At 43.0% G+C, this 27,803-nt stretch overlaps 1 long non-coding RNA gene across 1 annotated transcript in view; it reads right to left on the reverse strand.

Moving 5' to 3' along the window:
• The window catches only part of LOC132398642 (uncharacterized), a 154,037-nt gene extending 126,661 nt beyond the window's left edge, over positions 1–27,376 (reverse strand). Inside the window, exon 1 of the long non-coding RNA XR_009513732.1 lies at positions 27,282–27,376. This is a non-coding gene — a long non-coding RNA (uncharacterized LOC132398642). The remainder of the gene's footprint in view (positions 1–27,281) is intronic.
• Positions 27,377–27,803: the final 427 nt, after the last annotated feature.

Here is a 27,803-nt window from a genome sequence, read left to right on the forward strand (position 1 = left end):
TTAATCCTTTTTGATGACCTTTTTTTAATAGATTGGTGAATTTACATTTATATTCTGTAATATGGTTTTTTCAAACTGTCGTTTCTTCTTCCCATAAGTCTTTGTTTTTGAAACGTCATTTTCTTGTATTTGAATATGAAATCTTTTTTAAAGGCATATTACACTATTTTAAACTTTAATGTTTATCATTTTTTATTAATGTTCTTTTGCTTTATTATATTATTTTTTCATTTTGATTGATATATTGTTTCTTTTTACAACCCTGTATTTATATCTGGGTGTTATATAGTCTTTTTTTTTCTTTTCATGAAGTTGCCATCTTGAAATGGGGGTAATATTAGTATTAGTTTGTGTGCCTGCCACTTGGCTTTTTTTCGTGGGGTTGGGGGAGGGGGTAGGGATCTTTTTTCACGCTTTTGCTTTTTATTTTTTTGCTTTTAGTTTATGGGCCGACTTTAGATTATTAATATTGTTGAAGTGTCATGTTCTCCGGTTGCTCCTGAATCATTTTTCCTTCTTCCTGAATTATGGCTTATGTATCTTATTAACTTTTTATATAAAATTAGTATTGGCATGATGGATATCTATTAATTTTATCTCTTGGAATACTAATGGTTTAAATCATCCGATTAAACGTAAAAAAAATTTGAAGTATTCCATAGACTAAATGCTAATATTATTTTTGTACAGGAGACCCATATTAGGAGGGAGGATAATCAACGCTTCTTTAGGTTCTGAAAGGGTCAACAATTTCACTTGAATTGTACCGCCAAAATTAGGGGTGTGTCTATTTTTATAGACCCCTCAATTTCGTTTACACATCATGAAATTATTTCTGATCCACAGGGCAGATTTTTGTTGATAACTGGCTCACTTTTTAATCGAAAAGTGGCTCTAGTTAATATTTATGCTCCAAACTTTGACTGCCCTGAATTTTTTAAACGTTTATTTACTTCCCTCCCTAATCTAAATGAATATATGCTGATAATGGGTGGAGATTTCAACTGTTGTCTGAATCCTTCGATGGATAGATCTAAACCTATTCGAATTCTTCCGAATAGATCAGCCTTACTTATTAATTCCTTTATGGTTGATTCGGGAATTACTGAAATATGGCGGTTTTTGAACCCTAAAGATAAAGAATTTTTGTTTTTTTCATATGTTTATCACAGTTATTCTAGAATTGATTATTTCCTTATTGATCATCGTTTATTAACAGATGCTACTGATTGTAAATATGACTCTATTGCCATTTTGGATCATGCATCTTTGAAGTTATCTATCAAGATTTCGGACTCTTTCAATAATACTAGATCTTGGAGACTTAACGCTACTTTGCTTCAAGATCCAGAATTTATTACCTTCATAAAACAGCAAATTGACTTGTTTTTTTCAACAAACTATACCGAAGAGATTGACAGAGGAATATTTTGGGACTCTTTTAAGGCTTTTATCCGTGGAAAAATTATCTCATATTCCGTTGGTAAAAGAAAACAAAGATATTTAGATATTGCTTTATTAGTGGATAAAATTAAAGAAATTGATAAGATTTATTCCGTGACTCCTACCAAAGAACTTTATAAGAAGAGAGTTGAGCTTCAAATGGAATATAGTTTATTATTATCTTCTTCAATTGAGAATCAATTAATTAAGACTAGGGCTCAATTTTATATTCATAGTGATCGAACTGGTAAATTGTTAGCTAACCAATTAAAAGCTATTTCGACTAAGCAACAAATTCGTAAACGACGATAATCTGACTACTGATCATAAAGAAGTTAATAATACTTTCCAAGATTTTTAAAAATCTTTATATCAATCAGAATTTGATGGTGATCTATCCATGATGGATAATTTTTTTAACAATTTGAATATTCCTAAACTGACTGATGAAGATCGGAGCTTGTTCGATGCTCCTATCTCTATGGCTGAAATAGGAGAGGCTGTCTCATCAATGAACTCAGGGAAAGCTCCTGGTCCTGATGGTTATATTATAGAATTTTTAAAAACTTTTTCTTCTTTGCTTTCCCCTTGGTTATGTGAAATCTTTAATGATGCATTTACTAAGAAGAGACTACCCCAGTCTTTTTATGAAGCTACTATCTCTCTAATTCTTAAAAAAGATAAGGATCCTACTCTATGTGCATCTTATCGCCCTATATCGCTATTAAATGTAGACTCTAAGATTCTTACAAAAATTTTAGCTATTAGATTAGAAAAGTTATTATCACAAATTATTTCAGAAGACCAAACTGGTTTTATTAGGAACCGGTATTCCTTTTTTAATGTTAGAAAATTGATTAATATAATTTACACTTCTTCACCCACAACCTCAGAATGTGTTATTTCATTAGATGCTGAAAAAGCTTTTGATAGAGTTGAATGGACATATTTATTTAATGCCTTGAGAAATTTTAATTTTGGTCCTAATTTTATATCATGGATTAAATTAATATATTATAAACCTGTTGCTTCTGTTCTTACAAATAATTACAGATCCACTTTTTTTCAATTATCTCGTGGTACGAGACAAGGTTGTCCCTTAAGTCCTTTATTATTTAATATTGCATTAGAACCTTTAGCCATTGCTATTCGTGAATCTCCTAATATTTTTGGTATTACCCGTAATGAGAAGTTATACAAGTTATCACATTATGCTGATGACTTGTTGTTATATATTTCTGATCCTGACAGGTCTATTCCCGCTACTTTATCCTTGTTGGTTCAATTTGGTAGTTTTTCTGGTTATAAGCTAAACTTGGATAAGAGTGAATAATTCCCTTTAAATGCGCAAACTTTATTGAATGACAGGATACCATTTAAAGTTGTTACTGATAACTTTATTTATTTAGGTATAAAAATTACCAAGAAATATAAAGATTTATTCAGATTGAATTTTTTACCTATGCTTCATCAAATTCAACAACTTACTACAAGATGGTCTCCTTTATCCTTATCATTAGTTGGCCGGATTAATGCTATTAAAATGATGATTTTACCGAAATTTTTATATTTATTTCAAGCCTTACCAATTTTTATTCCTAAATCTTTTTTTGATAACATTGATTCAAAAATTTCCTCATTTGTGTGGCAAAATAAAAACCCCAGGTTAAGTAAAAGGCAGTTACAAAAATCTAAAAAAGATGGTGGTTTAGCTTTACCTAACTTTAGATTTTACTATTGGGCGAATAATATTCAAAACTTAATATATTGGAAATTAGATTTGGATTCACCATTGTGCCCACAGTGGGTAAATTTAGAATGCAATGATGCACAAGAATATTCTCTATTCGCTGTTCTTGGTTCTTCTCTTCCTGCTGATTTAGTTAAATTCAATAAACAGTTATCCATCCCTATTGTCAAACACACATTACGAATTTGGTTTCAATTTCGTAAGTTTTTTACTCTGAAAAACTTTGTTCTTGATAGCCCTATCTTACTTAACTTCTTTTTTAAACCTTCTTTGACAGATCAAGCTTTTAGCATATGGAAAAGGAAAGGTATAATATGTTTTCGAGATCTTTTTTCTGAACGTAGTTTGATGTCTTTTGACCAACTTTCCAACAAATTTAAGTTACCTAAATCTAATTTTTTTAGATACTTACAAATCAGAAATTTTTTACATAAAGTTCTACCATCCTTCCCTGATTCAACTTTGATAGATTTTTCAGATATGATTTTTACCTTGAATCCTTGTCAGAAGGGATTAGTGGCTCTTATTTATAATATGATTATGAAGATACAACCAGAAATATCAGGTAGAATTAAACAAGAATGGGAAAAAGAACTTCAATATAATATATCAACAGAAAAATGGGGAAAAAATTCTACTAATGGTTAATTCTTCTTCTATATGTGCTAAACATGCTTTAATACAATTTAAGGTTGTACATAGAGCCCATATGTCTAAAGATAAACTTGCTCGATTCTATTCTCATATTAACCCTCAATGTGACAGATGTCATTTAGATGTGGCCTCATTGACCCACATGTTTTGGTCATGTCCCACTTTACATAACTATTGGAAGGACATATTTGCTATTATTTCCTCAATTTGGAATATTGATTTACAACCTCATTTTATCACTGCAATTTTTGGTATACCAAATGAGGATGGTAATCGACTTTCCCCTTCAATTAGACGAATGATCGCCTTTGTAACATTAATGGCCAGAAGGTCTATATTACAAAATTGGAAAGAAGTAAATCCTCCTACCACGTTTCAGTGGTTCTCTCAAACTATTTCTTATTTGAGCTTATTTTTGAAGCACTATTTTTGACTCATCAATTAAATTTGAAGAAACTTGGGGACCGTTCATTCAACATTTTCATATGTATTAATTTGGTCTCTTCCAGACCTTTTCTCTTCTTATTCTTGTTCTGGTATGGAGTTCCGGAGTTTTTGACACTATCATATACATATAAATTGTTATTATTGCCCATGTTTGTTTAGTTTAGGTTTAATTTTTTTTCATTACATATTCTTTTTTCTTGTATTTTTTTTTATTTTTTTTTTCTTCTTTTGATGATTATTCTTATTCTTTTTCATGTATAATTAATATAGTTTAGATTGATCAATGTATTATTTCTTTTGCTGATATTTTAATAAGATATTGTTATCTTATTACTAATTCAACTTTAAGTCTAATGCACTCATAACCTATTCAATGTTATGATATGTTTTTTATATATGAAATTCAATAAAAAGATTGAAAAAGAAAAAAGGAATGGTAGTACAGGCCCAATGGGCCAAATGACCTGATTCTGCTCCTATGTTTTATGGCCTTACAGTTTAAAAACAAGCCCACTCTGAACTGAAACGCTTCATCCCATGCAACATCTGATAAATCTCTCTTGCATCCTCTCTGGGTCAACCATGCCCTTCCATTAGTCTGGCAACCTGAAATACACACAGAACCCAGCTGCAGCCTAAACAAAGGTTTATGAAGTTGTACCATGACCGATCCAATAAAGACCATGATCTTCACCGCCTTGTCTACCCGTAGCCCTAAACTGATGAATTTCAATTGACTTAAACATCAAGGTACTCCGTATCTCCGAACTCTGTAAGCCCTACCAGTTACACAATATGCCCTGCCCTTATTAGATATTTTGCTTATTTAATCATATCAAGATGTCATCAGTGTGGCAGATGTCATAATGGGCTGAAGGGCCTGTTCCTATGTTGTACTGTTCTGTATTCTATGGTCTAAGACTTAAAATGTATTACCTCACACTGATCAGGATTAAGTTTCATCTACCATTGCTCTGACTAACAAACTAGATGATCAATATCCTTCTGTAACCTAAGACTACCCTTCACACTGTCAACAAGAATTCTAATTTCCACATCGTCTGTGAGCATGCTAAACAGACCTCATCCATCTGCTTCAGAAAGACATTCAGTGTACCAGTACTCCAGAAGAGCCCTACAGTCCAATAGTGGTTACAACTATAATGAAGTGCTTTGAGAGGTTAGTTGTACTGCAAGTCTGCCCCAGTTTGCCTACCATCACAACAGATCAACAGCAGATGATTTCTCTAAACCCTCACACTGTTCTGGGCCATCTGGACAGCAGGTTATTGTTCACCAAATCAACAACCATCATCAACCATAATCCTCCGTAACTTCCGCCACCTCCTACGTGATCCCAGCACCAGCCACATCTTCCCCTCCCCCCCACTCTTGGCTTTCCGCAGGGATCGCTCTCTACGCAACTCCCTTGTCCATTCATCCCCCCCATCCCTCCCCACCGACCTCCCTCCGGCCACTTATCCCTGCAAATGGAAGAAGTGCTACACCTGCCCCCACACTTCTTCCCTCACCACCATCCTAGGCCCCAGACAGTCCTTTCAGGTGAGGGACCACTTCACCTGCAAGTCAGCTGGGGTGATATACTGTATCCAGTGCTCCCGATGTGGCCATTTATACATTGGGGAGACCCGCCGCAGACTGGGAGACCGTTTCACCGAACACAGGCGCTCAGTCCTCCAGCAGTGGCGGGATCTCCATGTGGCCGCACACTTCAGTTCCACAGACCACTCCCACTCCAACATGTCTGTCCATGGCCTCCTCTACCGTCAAGATGAGGCCACACGCAGGTCGATGGAGCAATACCTTATCTCCCGCCTGGGTAGCCTCCTACCTGCCGGCATGAACATTCAACTCACAGACCTCCGTTGATAACCCTGCCCCCCCCTTACCCCCATCCCTATCTATTATTTTAGTCTGGTTCTCTTTCTCTTGCTTTTCTCCCCCCTCACTATAATCTCTCCCCCCAGCCCTACCTTTCTTTCTCTTTTATTTCCCATAATTCTCCACCTTCCCCCTAGCCCATTTCCCTCCAGCCTATCACTTCCCAGCTCTCTACTTCATCCCTCCCCCCACTTCTTATCCCCCCCTCGACCATCCCATGTTACTTCACTCCTGATGAAGGGTTTCGGCCCGAAACATCGTCACTACCTCCTCTCATAGATACTGTCTGGCCTGCTGAGTTCTGCCAGCATTTTGTGTTTTTATCAAGTTTCAGAACCTGGGTCTCTGTAACTTCCCTCACAACTGGATATTAAACTTCCTCAATGCAGATCTCAGTCACAACATCTCCTCCTCACTAATTGTCAATGCTGCATGCTTCCCCGCCCGCTCTTCTTTCCACACACACGTCTGCGTGGCTAGGCACTGTTCCAATACCATATACAAATTCACCAGTGACACCGCTGTTGTTGAACAAATTGCAGGTGGCGAGGAGTCAGCTTACCAGTGTGGGATAACACACCTGGTTGAGTGTTACCACAACAACAAACTCTGAGTCAGTGGCAGTAAAACTAAAGGAGTTGATTGTTGACTTCCATAAATGGAAGGGGGGGAACATACGCCAAGGAGGGGGTGCGCAAACACCAAGGGCACACTGGGAGAGCTTTACAGTATCACCAGCCCTCTTCAAGACAAGCAGCCAGACGGTCTCTTCATAATTGTGGGAGACTTCAATCATGTAAAATGCAGGACATTCCACCCAAATTCAAACAACTTGTCGCCATGGCTACTAGGGGAACAAACAAAACCAGCCAAAGTCATCCTATGCCCTCATTTTACCCTCTCTGACCATATCTACATAATGTTAATCCCAGCATACGCTGCTGAAAATGGAGAAACCAGTCAAGAGGTGTGGTGAACTATGTGCCTGTCTGGACATGCCCCCTGCTGACTGCTCCTGTGGCTCCTCCCACAGGTCCCTGTATAAAGGCGATCTGAGGCCTGACGCTCGGCCTCAGTCTCCAGGACATAGTATGATGGACACTCACTCCTGGTTCCTTCTTCCAGTCAATAAAAGCCGATATCTCGCCTTACGTCTCAGTGTGAGTTATTGATGGTGCATCAATTTTATTGACTGGAAGTTTTAAAACATGGAAACCGTTTTGCGTCCGGAAAGGTTGGATTTGGACCCTCAAGACCCTGACGCAGCTCTCGCTTTTGAACACTGGCTTGCATGCTTCCAATCGTACTTGGAGGAGGTTCGTGCAACTGAACCCGCCGTTATGCACAGAATCCTACTCTCGAGGGTCACCCCCAAAGTTTACTCCATTATCCGGGACCTGCCGACCTACGATGGGGCACTGGACGCCCTCAAAAGACAGTACCTGCGGCCGGTGAACACCGTCTACGCAAGACATCGTTTAGCTACCCGGCAACAGCGGCCTGACGAATTGTGCGCTGAGTTTCTCCGAGCACTAGACACTCGTCCGACCTTGTGACTGCAAGACGCTCACGGCAGAACAGCATGCGGAGCTGCTGGTGCGAGACGCCTTTGTGACGGGACTGAGGTCAGTGTACATGCGCCAGCGGCTGCTGGAAAATGCCGACCTTACCTTACGCTCGGCGATAGAGACGGCCAACGCTCTAGAAGCTGCTTTGCATAATGCTGACACTGTCCAGTCGCGCGATTCCCCGCCGGTTTCGTGGACACCTCAGACCCCGCCACCGCCGGCTCCCAGGAGCGAATTCGCCAACGCCGCTGCCAGTCGCGATTCCACGAGCTCCCCGACCCTGACCACGGCGGTGGCCCGTCAGAAGCCCGTGTGTTATTTCTGCGGCCATAAAAAACACCCTCGACAATGCTGTCCAGCGCGAGAAGCGACCTGCTCCAGCTACGGAAAGTGGGGCCACTTCGCCAAGGTCTGTAAGTCTCAACCTCGAGCAGAGTGCAGCGCTGCGGGTGAAACGGGGGGGCCGCCATCTTGCATGCCCGGATGTGGGCGGCCATCTTTGTCAGCGTCAGCACGCCCCGCCCCCGACCCTCGGATGCTGACCGGGTACCCCGGATGTGAGCGGCCATCTTTGTCAGCGTCAGCACGCCCCGCCCCCGACCCTCGGATGCTGACCGGGTACCCCAACGGCGATTCAACTCTGGCCACTGTAACTCTCGACCAAAGTGCCCCACACCAGCTTGCAAGGTCCATGATGGACATCCGGGTGGAGGGGCACAGGACTAGATGCCTGTTTGACACGGGCAGCACTGGGAGTTTTATTCACCCGGACACAGTGCAACGCTGCGGACTCGCAATGCGGCCGGTAAGTCGGAGGTTCCATTTGGCTTCTGGGTCGCAGTCCGCAGACATCCGGGCGGGTTGTGTAGCGACTTTGGTGGTGCAAGGCACAGAATATCGGAACTTTGAGCTACTGGTCATGCCTAATCTGTGCGCACCTGTGCTATTGGGGCTGGACTTCCAGAGCCATCTCGAAAGTGTGACTATGGCATCCGACGGGCCCCTCCCACCACTCACTGTCCGGAATCCTCAGTTTTGTGGGACTTCTTCACATACCCCGCTACTGACCACACACACACACGGACACACACATCCCATCCAGAACCAGGCCGACAGCTGCGCTATCGACACCACTTGCAGCCTCTCCACTCTCAAGGTCCCTCCCCCACCGCTATTCGCCAACCTGACCCCTGACTGTAAGCCTGTGGCAACTAAAAGCAGGAGGTACAGCGCGGGGGACAGGGCCTTCATTCAGTCGGAGGTGCAGCGGCTGCTCAGGGAGGGGATCATTGAGCCAAGCTCAAGCCCTTGGAGGGCCCAGGTGGTTGTTGTTCGGACTGGGCAGAAAAATAGGATGGTGGTGGACTATAGTCAAACCATCAATAGGTTTACGCAGCTTGACGCATACCCCCTACCCCGCATCACGGATATGGTCAACCAGATTGCTCAGTACAAGGTGTACTCGACAATAGATCTGAAATCCGCTTATCACCAGCTCCCCATCTGCCCAGAGGACCGCCCCTACACCGCCTTCGAGGCGGGCAGCAGGCTCTATCACTTCCTGCACGTCCCTTTCGGTGTCACGAATGGTGTCTCTGTCTTCCAGAGGGAAATGGACCGGATGGTGGACCAGTACCAACTGCAGGCCACATTTCCCTATCTGGATAACATCACCATCTGTGGTCACGACAGGCCAGATCACGACGCCAACCTCCAACGATTTCTCCAAGTGGCCGCAGCTCTGAACCTTACTTATAACAGGGACAAGTGTGTGTTCGGAACCACTCGCCTCGCTATCCTTGGGTATGTCGTGGAAAACGGGGTTATTGGTCCTGATCCCGACCGTATGCACCCCCTGTTAGAACTCCCTCTTCCCACCACTCTCAAGGCCCTCAGACGGTGCCTGGGTTTTTTTTCCTATTACGCCCAATGGGTCCCCCATTACGCAGACAAGGCACGCCCCCTGGTCAAGTCTACCTCGTTTCCCCTCTCTGCTGAGGCCCGCGTGGCCTTCAGCTGCATTAAAGAGGACATTGCCAAAGCTACGATGCATGCAGTGGACGAGACCGCTCCCTTCCAAGTGGAGTGTGATGCCTCCGATTTTGCTCTGGCTGCTACCCTCAATCAGGAAGGCAGACCAGTAGCATTCTTTTCTCGCACCCTCCAAGGCTCCGAAATTCGGCACTCCGCGGTGGAGAAAGAAGCCCAGGCCATAGTGGAGGCTGTTAGGCACTGGAGGCACTATCTTGCTGGCAAAAGGTTCACCTTGCTGACCGACCAGCGCTCGGTTGCGTTCCTGTTCAGCAACCAACAGCGGGGCAAAATCAAAAATGATAAGATTTTGCGGTGGAGAATAGAACTCTCCACCTACACCTATGATATCCTGTACCGGCCTGGCAGACTCAATGAGCCCCCTGATGCCCTATCCCGGGGAACATGTGCTAGCACACAGCTCGACCAGCTGTACACCCTTCATGCACAACTTTGCCATCCGGGGGTCACCCGATTTTACCATTTTGTGAAAGCTCGGAACCTGCCATACTCCCTGGAGGACATCAGGACGATGACCAGGGACTGCCAAATTTGCGCTGAGTGCAAACCGCACTTCTACCATCCTGACACGGCACAACTTGTCAAGGCCACCCGCCCTTTTGAACGACTGAGTGTTGACTTTAAGGGCCCCCTTCCCTCCACTGACCGCAATGTCTATTTTCTCAGTGTTATCGACGAGTACTCACGGTTCCCCTTTGCCATCCCCTGCCCCGACACCACTGCCACGTCCGTCATAAAAGCCCTGCGCCAGCTCTTCACTCTGTTCGGGTATCCCTGCTATATCCACAGCGATAGAGGGTCCTCCTTTATGAGTGAGGAGCTGCGCCAGTACTTGCTAGCTAGGGGCATTGCTACCAGTTGGACCACAAGTTATAATCCCCGGGGTAATGGCCAGGTGGAGCGGGAGAATGCCACAGTGTGGAAGGCCACACTTTTAGCCCTTAAGTCAAAAGGGTTGCCGGTCTCTCGATGGCAGGAGGTCCTCCCTGAGGCACTGCACTCTATCCGCTCTCTGTTATGTACGTCCACCAATGCCACCCCTCACGAACGCCTATTCTCTTTGCCCAGGAAGTCTGTCACTGGGACCACCCTACCAGTTTGGCTGACGTCCCCGGGGCCAGTGCTGCTCCAGAAACATGTGAGGAGCAATAAATACTCCCCGCTGGTAGAGAGGGTTCACCTTCTGCATGCGAACCCCCAGTATGCTTACGTGGTCTTACCTGATGGGCGGGAGGACACGGTCTCCGTCTGCGACCTGGCACCCGCAGGTGCAGCAGACCACTACCCTGAAGGCTCTCCGGTAACTGTGAACCCTGCACCAGAGGTGACACCGTGCTCACCAGGCCCTACACAGACTCCTCACGACACTTGTATACCGGGCGTTTCGTACCCATTTATACCAGGCGCCTCGCACATGCGTGAGGGATCACCGGCGCCTAGTGGGCAGGAACAAGCGCAACCTCCGTCCCCTGTGCAATCACCAATGTCGCCGGCATCCATGCGATCACAGCCGGTGCTACGTAGATCGCAGCGACAGATTCGACCACCTGATAGACTTGACTTGTAAGAAACTTCGCCACATGGGGACTCTTTCAAACAAAGGGGGGTGAATGTGGTGAACTATGTGCCTGTCTGGACACGCCACCTGCTGACTGCTCCTGTGGCTCCTCCCACAGGCCCCTGTATAAAGGCGATCTGAGGCCTGACGCTCGGCCTCAGTCTCCAGGTCATAGTATGATGGACACTCACTCCTGGTTCCTTCTTCCAGTCAATAAAAGCCGATATCTCGCCTTACGTCTCAGTGTGAGTTATTGATGGTGCATCAAGAGGACCATCACTGTCTGGTCTAATGAGGCAATCTCTATGCTTCTGGTCTGTTTTGAAGAGACGCACTGACAGGCGCTCAAGGAGGCTGCCACAAAAACAGAGATGACACAGACCTCGATGAATGTGGCTCATCTGTCACAGGCTACATCAGTAAGTATGTAGACCATGTTGGTATTTCAAGAACAGTCATCTCACTGCCCATCCAGAAGCACCAGCTGAAAGTTGGAGTGTGCTCTCTACTAAAAACCCAGGGCACTGATCATAGAACAGATCTCAGGGTAGCCAGAAGAAGCCTCACCTTAGTCATCTAGAAGACAGCTTATGGAAAAAGACTCCTGTGCCTAGTGTCACTTCATGGACGTTCAATCAATCTAGGTAAATAAGATATCATAAGATGATCTGATTATAAGATGCTCAGTCCTGGGCCCTGCGGATGGATGCAATCGCAAGGAAAGAGTGCCAGCATCTTTACTTTCTTAGGAGTTTAATAAGGCTTGACTTGCCACAGATGCACTGTTGAAGGTGTCCCTACAACATGATCTGGTGTGGCAATTCAAAAGCACAGAGAGTGTTGAACAATACACCAATACATCATGGGCACATTCCACCCCACCATCAATACTACCTACTCAAGGTACTGCCTCAAGTCGACAATATTCATCTTCAAACATCTCCACCATCTTCTTGCAGGTACCATTGGGCAGGAGATCTAGAAGCCTGAAGTCCCACACCACTAGGTTCAAGAACTGCTACTTCCCTTCAGCCATTCGGTTTTTGAAGTAACCAGCACAATTCTGATCACTACAATTTAGCAACACTTTGCGCTAAAATGGACTTCATGCTTTTTGTTCTAATTGTGTTGTTTCTTGTAAAAGTTATGTTTAGTTTATGTTTAAGTTCTGTTTTTCTTGTGAATGCTGGTTATATGTTACTGTGTGTCTGTGATGCTGCTGCACGGAAGTTTTCCATTGTTCCTGTACGTGCTTTAAGTGTGTCAGATAAACTTAACTTTTAACTTTGATTTTGAGATCTCTATCTATCTGACTCTCTGCCATTCTTGTTTCCTTTTGAAGGTCGGCATTTCACAGTGTTCTTAGACCACAAACCTCTTGCACAGGCTATGGCCCTTAGTCTACACGGCATCAATGCCATCCGGACTACAGCAAGGAATTCACAACTGACATACAGCACATGGAAAGGAAAAGTAATTCTGTGCCTGATCACCTCTCACAGCCCGCCATCAAGGCCATACCCCTTGAGCTTGACTGCTGGTATGACAGCCAACCAAGCTACCGATCCAGAGGTCCAAGCCTACAGGACAGTAGTCATGACCTGCAGTTGGGCCCATTGGGCCGGCAGGGCCTGTATCTTCAAATAAAATAAAATAAAGAAATAAGGTGGCAATTGACAGGTTTGCAGTGTCAATGCTATCTTGTGCACAGTATTATGGGGAATTAATCAGGGGTGCTTCCTTCACTGATCACAGCTTTTTCTTCAACAAGTCAGTGGAGATCTGTAAGCATTGTCGTCTTGATCAGAGTTGGGACGTTTTGTAACATGGGCGTCAACTGGGATAGTTAATCTTGAGGGGGTTTCCTGAGCACACAGAAAAGGATTTAACATCCTTAGCAGCTTTTTCTGCCACTATAACATGGCAGCCAGGGGAGATATTTTGAATACTGATGTTCTATTTTATTTTTTAAAGCTGTTTTCATAAAATTATGTACTGGAAAGTACCAAGAAAACTAGTTCATAGTTTTCTTTACATCCATGGCTTTGTATTTGTCGTGTTAGAATATTCTGAATACAAAGCGACATTTGCACTCACGTTATCCCTTGGGATGATACAAGCTTCGAGTGTGTGAGAAGGTTTTGGACAGGCTTAAGAGTTCAATGGAAGAACCTCGAGCTTTGAGAACCTTCTGCACAAAGACTTTGCACTGGCTGCATCAAGCTTCAGAGTTTCTCCTGGCAGGTACTCCCTATAACCTGGAATATGCCACCGAGCAGCATTCCTTTATGGGCAGGGCAGCTCATTGTGCTGGAAGACCAACAGGTTTCAGACAGACCGAAGAGTGATCTCCACTGAGCTGATGATCTTTCAGCAACACTCGATGGCTGTCTTGTTACGCGTCCCCTGGGAACAGCTCATAGAGGAGAGAGCCAGAGTCGCTACCTGGGGCGTTGATAATCTTCCACCAGCACCTGATACTTATTCAGTATGAGTACCTGGGCAGCCTGTAGATCTTCTGTGTCGCTGCTCAAGATGAACTTCAATAAGGGTCCTTCTGTTCACTTTTTGATGCACTTCGCAGCATTTCATATGGGCCTGATATGGTAGTCACAAATTCTGCATTCAGCTCCTAGCAGGAACTGTACCAGTACCATTTCATTACAGGTATCTCTGTGATAATCACCAGAGACCTGATCTTATGTCCGGTTTTGCTAATTTTCTCAGAATATTTGCTTGAGCATTAATGATTTCTTCAACTCTTGTCTCACTTACCAAGAGAGACTGAGGTCCGGGCTGTAGGCACTGAACTTTTATGGATACTCCATCATGTTTTCCAGATGCTAGTCAGAGCAAAGAGAGACCTAATGTGCTATTCAGTTCATAACTATTTGTAGGATCTGTTTGTACAATTAGTCCACATCTGAACAGCCGGCACTCTCCCAAGAAAGCCAATATTATGCTTCTGTGCCAAGTGCCTTACAATAATGCCCTCTTTAAGTTTTCAATGGGAGCACTTCTTACACAAGTGGGCTTGTTGCCATGGTAGTAGCAATAGCTGTTTCTCTCCTCATGGTTCCAGTCTCAATGGTGAAACTGGTAATCCAGGAAAGTAGAAACATTTATTTCAATATCAATCTTTCCTAACAGTACATTAATCTAACAGTAAGCTGCTTCCTGCTGTTATGGGAACATTCTCAAAGCAGGGCTAGCTATAATTATAATTATACCCATATCAATTTAGAAAACACCTGCAGTGTTTACACAGTGCCTATAAAAAGTATTCACCACACCTTCCCCCCCCCCCCAGAAGTTTTCACGATTTACTGTTTTACGACATTGAATCACTGTGGATTTAATCTGGCTTTTTTTGACACCAATCAACAGAAAAAGACCCTTTTGGGTCAAAGTGAAAACAGTGATTTTAATTAACTATAAACATAAAACACAAAATAGTTGATTGCATAAGTATTCACGCCCCCCCCCCCCTTATGATACACTAAATCACGACTGGTGCAGTCAACCGCTTTTAGAAATTACATAATTGGTGAAACGGAAATCTGTTTTTGGAGGCCTGGGTGCAGTCAAGGTGTTGCAATTGATTGTGGGAAAACTACACCTGTACCTGGAAGGTCCAACTGCTGGTGAGTCAGTATCCTGGCAAAAACTAAACCATGGTTAAAAAAGAACACTCCAAGCAACTCCACAAAAAGGATATTGAAAAGCGGAAGTCTGGAGATGGATACAAGAAAATTTCCAAGTCGTTGAATATCACACAGCAGTTCATGGTCACCCGGGCAAGAGAAGTGCTGCAATATAGAGAGTCCAGCGACACACTGGCACCGAGGTGAGGATAGGAAGTGGGGGGCTCAGGATGCAGCTGAACGAGCTGAAGCACGGCTGTGCCATAGGGTGCTGGTGGGCTCAGTGACATCAGGCCGGGCGGGCTCGCGTTGCTTCCCAAGGAAGGACAAGGAGCCAGTTCGTCCAGCAGGAGGAGCGAGCTGCCGTGGAGGAGATACGTGCCAGCAAGATCGTGGCAACAAGGCGTGCGGACAAGATGGGACCAGGCAACATCTCGTGGGGGAAACTTAGTGACAAATTCCTGATCCAGTCGGGCTATAACGTCTTGCCAAGCCCAGCGAACTTCTACTGCTGGGGCAAGGCCAGAACACCGGCGTGCTCTCTGTTTCGAGGAACAGGGACTCTGGAGCACATCCAAAGCTGCTGCGCAAAAGCCCTGGGGGGAGAGTGGCACTGTTGTTGGCACCACGACCAGGGGCTGAAGGCAGTGGCGGAACGTTGCGCACAGCCATCGCCCAGTCCACACACCATCATCCAGCAGAGCAAGCAATTGCTTTTATTAAGGCAGGGGAGAAGGCTCAAACCCAACCCAAGGCACCTGCCGGCCTTCTAGGGACAGCAAAGGACTGGCAATTGAGAGCCATCCTAGGGAAAGAGCTCAGGAACCCTGAGCACGTCTCCTCGACCATCCTTAGGCCAGACATAGAGCTGCTGCCTGAGTTATCTAGACTCTGTGGTCACGTTGGAGCTGACTGTTCCATGAGAAAACCTGACGGAGAAGGCCCATGAAAGGAAAAAGACAGAATACCAAGACTTGGCGGGGAAGGGCAGCAGCAAAGGGCGGTGGGCACACTGTATACCCACAGAGGTGAGCTGCAGATCCCTCTGCTGTGCCCTCAGCCAGATGGGCATCTCCAGAGCCCAGAAGAGGAAAGAGGAATACCACAGAGAAGGCTATGGATCAGGAGGAGTGATCCTTGGCGGAATGCTACTCAAACACACATTGGGGCCTGATGAACCCTGGCTGGGTCACTCAGGGGAGGGTGTCTGATGCTGAGAAACCAATGCACTCAGTTACAGGGTTACAGCACTGATGGTATGGCTGAGTGCACCGCAAGATGTATCATTCTATCCATAAAATCCTTTGGAGCACAGTTAAGTCAATCATCAAGAAATGGAAACAATATGGCTGAGCAGTGAATCTGTCAATTGGATGAAGAGTCCTTGAAAGTGAGTCCACTGGTTGTGGGAATATTTCAATAATGAGGCGTCAAGTTGACTGAAGTTATCCCCTGTGGTTCAAGAACCTGATGGTTGAGGGATAGTAACTATTATTGAACCTGGTGGCTTGAGTCCTGAGGCTCCTGTACCTTCTTCCTGATGACAACAGCGAGAAGAGAGCATGTCCTGGGTGATGAGAGGATCCCTGATGATAGATGCTGCTTTCCTGCAACTGCATTTCATGTAGATATGTTCAATGGTTGGCACAGCTTTACCTGTGATGGACTGGGCCATATCTAGTACTTTTTGTAGGATTTTCCATTCAAGGGCATTGGTGTTTCCATATCAGCCTGTGATGCAGCCAGTCAGTATACTCTCCACCACACATCTATAGAAGTTGGTCAAAGTTTTAGATGAGGGCAACATGACTGATCTTGTGTATTTGAAATTTCAACAAGAGTTTGCCAAAATGCCAGATAATAAAAATTAATGGAATAAAGTTGGCTTAAGGTCAAACTTTATGTTGGTGAACAATTACTTTCCAGTCTGGAGGAATGTACTCAGTGGTATCCTCCAGGGATTACTGCTGGAGCCCTTACTTTTTGTTATTTATATTAATTACATGGACTTGAGAATAAAGGTCACTGGACAGATCTGCAATGGATGTATCTTGCACAATAAATTAACTGCTAACAAATACGAAGTCTTATTCTAAAGAAAGAACATGAAAGAAATATAATTGTAGAACATAGCACAAAGTGATAGTACAACAGTGATCAGGCAATACAGCACAACATGTTGCCCAAACTTGATGTTGATTTATACTAAATGTTCTCCACCTGCATGTTGTCCATAACCCTCCATTATCTTCGTATTCATGTTGTCCACTAAAAGCCACTTAAATTTCACCAAACTGCCCAATTCCATTACTACCCCTGGTAACCCATTCAATTCAATTCATTTTACAAAATACTATTCCTTCAGAGAGACCTGGTTAAGGGTATCCGTGTCCATTCACTGTAGATGTTTACATTTGCATGAATGGATGGGATGGAGTCTTCTATGGTGACATGATGAATAGAGAATGGAGTTAAAAAGAAACAAAGTAGATCCCAGGCATTATAAATAGGGCATGGAATAGAGAAACAAGGAGATATGTTCAACCTTGGAAGAAGAGGACTCCTGACCCAATGTTAGAAACATAGAAACGTAGAAAATTACTGCACAGTACAGGCCCTTTGGCCCACAAAGCTGTACCGAACATGTCCTTACCTTAGAGCTACCCAGGCTTACCCATAGTCCTCTATTTTTCTAAGTTCCATGTATCCATCCAGGAGTTTCTTAAAAGACCCTATTGCTTGTACACTCACCACTCTCTGTGTAAAAATCTTACCCTTGACATCTCCTCTGTACCTACTTCCAAGCACCTTAAAAATACGCCCTCTCGTGCTAGCCATTTCAGCCCTGGGTAAAAGCCTCTGACTATCCACACAACCAACACCTCTCATTATCTTTACACCTCATACAGGTCACCTCTCATCCTCCGTCAAGGATGTTACATCACATTTTATATGTTAAAGAACAGAGGTTACAACAGGACAATTTCTAAATTTACAATGCATTCACAGTGCTTTCTTTGAGTTTCAAACGGCTAGATCTTCTCACCAGCACATCCAAAATGAGTGTTAATCACCTCTGTCTCTGTAGCTGCATTTGTGCATATGTAGACATCTCTGGTGAGATGTTTCCTGGTCAGCAATCAACCCAGGTCTGCAGCTCCAGGAAGACCATTGTTCTAGGCCGCATTTTAAACTCAGTCCACTATCCACATTCAGGTCTGAAGACTGATTGCCGTTGAAGTTAATATTTGCTGTGTTGCATAATTCCAGAATACGTTGTAATACCCCTGGTAACCTATTCAATTCAACTCAATTTTAAAAATGCTATTTCTTCAGAAAGACCTGGATATGGGTGTCCACGAGCCTTCCATTGATTGGATTAAAAAGAAACAAAGTAGATCCTGAGCTTTATAAATAGGGCATGGAACAGAGAATCAAGGAGATATGTTAAACCTGTATAGAAACATAGAAAATAGGGGCAGGAGTAGGCCATTCGGCCCTTTGAGCCTGCACCACCATTCAGTATGATCATGGCTGATCATCCAACTCAGAACCCTGTACCTACTTTCTCTCCATACCCCCTGATCCCTTTAGCCACAAGAGCCATATCTAACTTCCTCTTAAATATAGCCAATGAACCGGCCTCAACTGTTTCCTGTGGCAGAGAATTCCACAGATTCACCACTCTCTGTGTGAAGAAGTTTTTCCTCAACTCAGTCCTAAAAGGCTTCCCCTTTATCCTTAAACTGTGACCCCTCGTTCTGGACTTCTCCAACATCGGAAACAATCTTGCTGCATCTAGCCTGTACAATCCCTTTAGAATTTTATACGTTTCAATAAGATTCCCCACTCAATCTTCTAAATTCTAGTGAGTATAAGCCTAATCGATCCAGTCTTTCTTCATATGAAAGTCCTGCCATCCCAGGAATCAATCTGGTGAACCTTCTCTGTACTCTATGTTAAGAATATCTTTCCTCAGATTAGGGGACCAAAACTGCACACAATATTCTAGGTGTGGTCTCACCAATGCCTTGTACAACTGCAGTAGAACCTCCCTGCTCCTGTACTCAAATCCTTTTACTACGAATGCCAACATACCATTTGCCTTTTTCACCACCTGCTGTACCTGCATGCCCACCTTCAATGACTGGTGTACAATGACACCCAGGTCTCGTTGCATCTCCACTTTTTCTAATCGGCTACCGTTCAGATAATAATCTGTTTCCCTGTTCTTGCAACTAAAGTGGATAACCTCACATTTATCCACATTAAATTGCATCTGCCATGAACTTGCCCACTCACCTAACCTATCCAAGTCACCCTGCAGCTGTATGAAACACTTTTCACAACACAACTGGTGTATTGCTTTCTCCATTCTAGCAATGCACTTTAAGAAAGTTATGAAGGCTTTTAAAAAGGTGCTGCAAAGATTTATTGGTCTGTCCCTGGAATAACCTACATAAGCAGATTAGGCAAACTGAAATTATTTCCTTCAGAGGAGATGACTTGATACAGATATTCAAAATAATGAAGAGTTGGGGCAAAATAACTGTTTACGATGTTGGAAGGGTTAAAAGCCAGAGGACAAAGTTTTAAGACAATCACATAAAGAACCAAAGGAGGTATGAGGGAAATATTAGTAAGCTGTGAGTTTAGAGAGCATCAGTATGGTGGAAGCAGATTAACTCTTGGCTTCAGAAGGAATTAGGCATGAGTCTGAATGAAAAGTATTCTGGGATTTTGGGATGCAAATGAGGAAGGAGACTAACTGCATTTTTGTTTAATTATTGGCATGTGTATAATGGGTGAATGGCCTCAGTCTGTGTTGCAACAATTCTACACTTCCCCGAAAAAAATCACAACCTGATTGCCATTTCATTGTTTCATCACACAATGTCGTCTTCCTCACATTCCCAGCAAAAATTTAGAATTTATTGAAAATTTATCAAAAGATAGGACTTCTTAGCAAAACTTTCATTGCTGCCCTAAAAAAAGTTACTTTAAGCCACCATTAAGTTATAAATTACAATTACATGATATCGTGTTCTGCGTCCAAGGTACTGAATGAATTGCTGCAAGTACTGATAAGGTACAGGGACTGAAAGGGGGCAGGTTCATATCTGCGGTGGAAGTCAAGACAATTTTTGTTGGCTTGTTTCGCAAGATGATAAGATGTTGTATAAAACAAGGCCCAATTTGGAGTATTGTGTGCAGTTTTAGTCACCGACCTGCAGGAAAGGTGTAAATAAGGTTGAAAGAGTACAGAGAAAATTTAAAAGGATGTTGCTGGGTCTGGAGGACCTGAGTTATAAGGAAAGATTGAATAGGTTAGCACTTCATTCCCCAGAATGCAGAAGATTGAGGGGAGATTTCATAGATGCATGCAAAATTACGAGGGGTATAGTTAGGGTAAATGCAACCAGGCTTTTTCCACAGAGGTTGGGTGGGACTACAACCAGAAATTGTGGGTTAAGGGAAAAAGGTGAAAAGTTTAAGCGGAACATGAGGGGTAACTTCTTCAGTCAGAGAATCGTGAGAACCTGGAATGAGCTGTCATCAGAAGTGGTGCATGCGAGCTCGATTTGAACCTTTAAGCAAAGTTTGGATAGTTACATGGACGGTAGGGGTATGGAGGACTATGGTCCCAATACAAATCAATGGGATTAGTGATGCACCATCAATAACTCACTCTGAGACGTAAAGGCGAGATATCGGCTTTTATTGACTGGAAGAAGGAACAAGCAGTGAGTGACCACCATACTACATCCTGGAGACTGAGAGGCCGGGCTCAGGCCTCGATCGCCTTTATACAGAGGTCAGTGGGAGGAGCCACAGGAGCAGTCAGCAGGGGGCGTGCCCAGACAGGTATATGTAGTTCACCACAATTAGACAGTCTAAGTGGTTTCAGCACATACTAACTAGGCCGAAGGGCCTGTATTTGTGCTGTACTTCTCTATGACTCTATGATGTATGTGGTGTTGTGGGTACATTCTCCTGAAATCAGTTTATGAAGCATGGTTGTTAATGCAGGGAAGCCCATTCCAAATCGAACAGCAAAAATGTCATGACTGTTCTTTTCCAAGAAATAATTGCATTTTGCCAGTGTGACTTCAGAATTTTATGTGGCAGTATTTGATACTAGTCAAAGCAAAAAATGTTCCTTTTATTTCACAAAGACAGCAGGGTAGAGTGTATTACATGATTTTTTTTTAAATGTCATTCACTAAATACTTCTGGCATTCCTGGGAGCACCTTATATGCATGACGAATTTAAAATGCAGACAACTGCCAGCATGGTACACCTACACACACAGACATTGCTGTGTACACATTAGCAAGTGTGCAACAGATGGTCGGCGCTACTGAAGGATGCATACTTGATGAAGCAAAAGTAAGGCCCTGAGCAAGAAAGCTAGGTACTAACAGCAAGACGAAGCCTGCAGTTAAAGGCACAGTGCTTACCCGAGATGCTGTCGTGGGGTCTGTCATGGAAGGGAGCCACGAATTCTTCTTTGACACTTCACATTTTTTCGGGTAAGTTCTTTGGAACTGGCCCTGATTATTCTAACACTTGCACCTGGTGTCCATTTTTTGCACCAGGTGTCCAGTCTTGTGGATATTGAGCAGCCATCAAATTCACCTCAGCTGCTTGCAGCTGAATTTCTATCCGCACACGGCCTCCTCTGCAATGGTGAGTCCCATCACGAATTGAGGACTGCTTCAGCGAGCATCTCCGCTCCATCCGCCAAAAGCGTAACTTCCCGGTGACCCAAAATTTCAAGTCTGACTCCCATTCCCGTCCTTACACGTCGGTTCATGGCCTCCTCTTGTGCCAAGGTGAGACCACCTTCAGGGTGGAGGAGCAGCACCTTGTATTCCTTCAGGGCAACCTCCAACCTGACGGCATCAATATCGATTTCTCCTTCCTGTTAAAAAAAATTTCCCTCCCCTCCCCCACACAGACCTCTTACCCCTTCACACCTGATTATCTCCTCCCCCTGGTGCCCCTCCTCCTTCCCTTTCTCCTCTTGTCCACTCTCCTCTCCTATCAGTCTCCTTCTTCTGCAGCCCTTTACCTTTCCCACTCTCTTGGCTTCACCTATCGCATCCTAGCCTCCATTCCCTCACACCTTTTCACTCTGGCATCTTCCCCCTTCCTTCTCAGTCCTGAAGAAAGGGTCTCGATGCAAAACGTCAACCGTTTATTCATTTCCATTGATGCTGCCTGACCTGCTGAGTTCCTCCAGCGTTGTGTGTGTGTCACTTACTTTGCCTTTGATTTATCCACAGTAGTAGAGTACAGAGAAGAGAAAAGTTAGTAGGTTAATTGAGCACATGGTTGTAATTGGGTGGTATGGGCTCAATGGGCTAAAAGAGCCTGTTACCATAAAAATAAATAAATAAGGTACAGCCTACTAGAAGAAAGGAGTGTGTGAAACTATATCCATAACACCATAAGGCAGAGAAATAGAATTAGACAATTTGGCCCATCAATTCTGTTCCATCAACTCCATCATGGCTGATTTATTATCCCTCACAACCCCATTTTCCTGCCTTGAACCTGCAAATTAACCTTTGGGGAATCCTGCATAGGTCCCTTTGCACCTCAGTTTTTGGTAATTTTCTCTCCATTTAGAAAATAGTTGACTCTTTCATTTCTTCTACCAAATTGCACAACCATACACTTCTCAACAATGTATTCCACCTGCCATTTCTTTGCTCGGTTTCCTAATTGTCTAAGTCCTTCTGTAGCCTCTCTACTTCTTCAAAACTACCTATTGCTCTATCTATCCTCATATCATTGCAACAAAGCCATCAATTCCATCATCCAAATCATTGACATATAACATAAAAAGAAACTGAGGAGCAAAGAGACTTGGGAGTCTTTGTGCAGGATTCCCCGAAAGTTAATTTGCAGGTTGAGTCTGTAGTGAGGAAGGCAAATGCATTCATTTCAAACAGACTAGAATATAAAAGCAAGGATGTAACATTGAGAATTTATAAAGCACTGGTGAGGCCTCACTTGGAGTATTGTGAGCAGTTTGGGCCCCTTATCTTAGAAAAGGTGTGCTGCAACTGGAGAGTGTTCAAAGCAGATTGACAAAAATGATTCCAGGATTGAACGGCTTGTCATATGAAGAGCGTTTGATGGCTCTGGGCCTGCATTCACTGGTTGATAGATTCTTGATTGGTCAGCGCATGAAGGAACACGGGGAGAAGGCAGAATATCGGGGCTGAGAGGAAAATTGGATCAGCCATGATGAAATGGTGGAGCAGATTTGATGGGCCAAATGGCCTAATTCTGCCACTATATCTTATGGTTTTATGGATACCTGTATGGAAGAAACCAGTCTGTATTCCACAATTACAGAAAATGATGCCATACATTACCCTAATATTCTCTCCATCGGGGCTTAATGAAGCTGTGAGACTAGTGACAGAGAGATAGGATAGAAAGACATGCATCTGGCTCTGGCTTTGCATGCTCCAGAATTAAAATATTTACGATACTGTTGTGAAGTAGTTGCTAAATAGTGAAAAATAATGGAGACAGAAGAAAACTCTTATAAAGAGCACTTCAGTTATGTAACAAACAAGAGCCCAAAACTGTTTATTTCCCTCCAAAGATGGCCCAATCTGTTGAGATCCTCCAGCACTTTGTGTGTGCTACTCAAGACTTCAAGCATCTGTGGATTGCCTCGTGTCTCCTACTTGAATAAGTATTTATCCACCCCTGCACATTGTAACTTTTATTTTCTCTTTTGTAAGTTAAGATCTATTTCTAAACTTGAAGACAATATACATATACAAGTTTCTGCTAGTTTTCAAAAGCAAAAACAGAAAATGCTGAAAACAATTGGCAGTTCAGGTAGCATCTGAGGAAAAACAGAGTTAACGTTTCAACCTGAAGACCCTTTGTCATATTACCTCAGGCTATTTTTTGTTCCTTGCATTGCTATGAATAGAAATCTATGATTAAAAATTAAATTGCTTATTTTTGCATGGTTTGCATTCTGGGTCCAGTAAACTCAGCAAAAGAACAGAACAAAAATAATTTTGAGTTGAGATGTAATTCTGAAGTCAGGAATCTGGTGAGTTATTCCTTCCACGTCTTCAGTGTGGGTGCAAACAAGTTCCAGTTTCTCACAACAAGAAGCCTATTCACGGAAAATTCGTTCCTGAGGACTGAGCTGATTCAGAAGTGCAAAACTGGAATATCCAATACATGGAGTCACACTCGATTTCAGCAAAGCGTTAGGCTTGGAGCAGACTCCAGATTCAGGGTGTATTTAGAGTACATTGTGAAAGCAAAACTACTTTGCATATCTGGTGCAATTATAGTGTGAATGAATCATAGTGCTTCAGTTCCCTTCACTTGTAATCATTTCTTTTGCAGTTCTGAATTAGTCACATTTACTTCTATTCTTAATTTCCATTGCGACCTTAATTTTGTCATGTTTGGAAGTGAAGCTGTTTATTCAATACCACTTGAATTTGCAATACTTTTGCTGGTTTGATGCCTGTAAGTGGAACTTCTTCCTGGTAGATGAAACAATGATGGGTGAGGTGAGTTAATTTCCAAAATCGGCAAAGAGGTAAATTAAGCAATTTCCTGCCCTTGACAGCAACAGTAACAGGCGTGGGGGAGGGGGCACAGTAGCATAATGGTTAGCGCATCATTTTACAATGCCAGCAATCACCAATTGGGGTTCAAATCCTTTCTCTGCCTATAAGGAGTTTGTACGTTCTCCCTGTAACCACATGGGTTTCCTTCGGATGTTCCGAATTTCTGATTATAAACCAAAGATCCATGAGCCAGTACTCATTGGAGGTGGAGAGGGTTAGCAACATCAAATTCCTGGGTGCTACTATTCCAGAGGATCTGTCCTGGACCCAGTATGTAAGTGCAATTGCAAAGAAAGCACGGCAGCACCTCTACTTCCTTAGGAGTCGGTGGACACTCAGCATGACAGCTGAAACTTTGGCAAACTTCGATAGATGTGTAGTGAGAGCATATTGACTGGCTACATCACAGCTTGGTATGGAAACGCCAATGTTTTGGACAAAAAATCCTACAAAAGGTAGTGGATTCAGCCCAGTTTATCATGGGTAAAGCCCTTCCAACCACTGAGCACATCTATATGAGACACTGTCGCAGGAAAGCAGCATCCACCATTATAGATCCCCACCACCCAGGCCATGCTCTCTTCTCACTGTTGCCATCCGGTAGAAGGTACAAGAGCCTCAGGACTCATACCACCAGGTTCAAGAACAATTGCTACCCTTCAACCATCAGGCTCTTGAACAAAAGGGGACAAATACACTCGCCCATCCATTGAGATGTTTCCACAACCAGTGATCTCACTTTAAGGACTTTTTATCTCGTTTTCTCATGTTCTCGTTCTTTATTGCTATTTATTGATATTTGCATTTGCACAGTTTCTTGTCTTCTGCACGCTGGTTGATCTTTCATTGATCCTGTTTTAGTTACTATTCTACAGATTTTGTGAGTATGCCCACAAGAAAATGAATCTCAGGATTGTATATGGTGATACATATGTACTTTGATAATAAAATTTAATTTGAACTCTGATTTTCTCCTACATTCCAAAGACGTACAGTTAGGTTTTGTGAGTTGTGGGCACACTATGTTGGTGCTGACTTGATTTGACACAAACGACGCATTTCGCTGTATGTTTCAATGTACATGTGACAAATAAAGCTAATCTTTCATCTTTAAAACAAGAAAAAACTGAATCAAATAGAGAAGTCTTTTGGAGAAATGTCAGGTTCCTTATCTTGTACAAATAACAAGCTTAAGATTAGCAGAGGCTTGTTATTCTCAGAAAGCATAATTTACAACTGCAGCTGAAAATGGCTCAGGAAAGCAAATGAAGTTGCAGAAATATTTTCCAGAGTATAAATACTAAAAATAGATGCAGCTTTGAAAAAGTTAAGTAAAATGGTAACCAATAATAATTCTTTCAGCAAATTATGCAGAAATTCCATTTGCCCCTATCTATCAAAGGAATTATTGGTTATGATCGTGGTTTGCATGTCATCATACAACAGGTGTAGAATGCTGGCCGGTGTCCAAGCACAGTCAACTGCAATTCAGGGCTTTTGAGTTGGTGGTGTTTAAGAGTTCCATGTGGAAGATGTTGTTCTTAATTCTTCTGCTTGTTTGGGAAGCAGTTTGTCTCTAGAGTCTTTTTAAAGCATCAATCAGCTATTTTCTGAAGATGTGCATTACAGGAAATGTCACTTCTTTAAAAGATGCACAGATCCAATACACTTATACATCTGTCATCTCAACACCCCTAAGGTGCTTGGTCCCATTCACTTTCACGGTCCCATTAAAATTTACAGCAACTGATTCATTTAAAGGCAACCCTTCAGTAAATGCTTCTGCATCCAAAGGTTCTAATATTTAAGTCTAGGCTAATACATTAAAGGGTGGTTAGCTCCTTGAACATGACCTGAAAGTGAATCTGCTTCCAGCCGTTCAGCTATGCACACAAATGCCTGAAAAGAGTAGGATTTTTTCAACTTTCACCATGTTGTTCCAGAAATAAGATAATTAAATGCTGGGGAGAAATCTAAGTCACAAAGGTTAATTCCAATGGAGCAGAGATTAGTGGATTTAATAGAGATTTTACCATTCAAAGTTCAAAGTAAATTTATTATCAAAGGAAGTATATTTCACCATACATAACCCTGAGATTCTTTTTTTTTTGCGGGCATAGTCAATAAACTCATAGAACAGGGGTTCCCAACCTTTTTTATGCCATGGACCAATACCATTATGCAAGGGGTCTATGGGCCCCAGGTTGGGAACCCCTGCCATTGAATAATAACCATAATATAATCAGTGAAAGTCCACACCAATTTGGGCATCCAACCAGAGTGCAAAGGACAATAAACTATCCAAATACAAAAAGAGGAATCAGCATTAGGGTTTATTATCACCGGCATGTGACATGAGATCTGTTAACTTAGCAGCAGCAGTTCAATGCAATACATAATCTAGCAGAGAAAAAAATATAATCATATTAAATAAAATAATAAGAATAAACAAACAAGTAAATCAATTACATATATTGAATAGATTTTTAAAATGTGCAAAAACAGAAATATTGTATATTAAAAAAAAGTGAGGTAGCGTCCAAAGTTTCAATGCTCATTTAGGAATCGTATGGCAGAGGGGAAGAAGCTGTTTCTGAATCACTGAGTGTGTGCCTTCAGGCTTCTGTATCTCCTACCTGATGGTAACAGTGAGAAAGGGGCATGCCCTGGGTGCTGGAGGTCCTTAATAATGGACGCTGCCTTTCTGAGACACCACTCCCTATAGATGTCCTGGATAATAAATAAATAAACAATAATAAAGTAATAACACATAAATAAACAATAAATATTGAGAGCATGAGATGAAGAATTCTTGAAAGTGAGTCCATTGGTTGTGGGAACATTTCAATGATGAGGCAAGTGAAGTTGAGTGAGGTTATACCCTTTGGTTCAGGAGCCTGATGGCAACTGTTCCTGAACCTGGTGGTGTGAGTCCTGAGACTCCTGTGCCTCCTTCCTGATGGCAGCAGTGAGAAGAGAGCATGACCTGGGTGGTGGGGGTCCCTAAAGGTGGACACTACTTTCCTGTAAGAGCGTTTCACATAGATGTGGTCAGTGGTAGGGAGGGCTTTACCCATGATGGACTGAATTCTGAATTGTTATGATAGGTGAATAGTGAAAGCATTTCCTTTAACTCTGGAACATTGCCAAACAAGTTA

The sequence above is a fragment of the Hypanus sabinus genome, chromosome 8 (genome assembly GCF_030144855.1).
Source record: "Hypanus sabinus isolate sHypSab1 chromosome 8, sHypSab1.hap1, whole genome shotgun sequence".
NCBI lineage: Eukaryota > Metazoa > Chordata > Chondrichthyes > Myliobatiformes > Dasyatidae > Hypanus > Hypanus sabinus.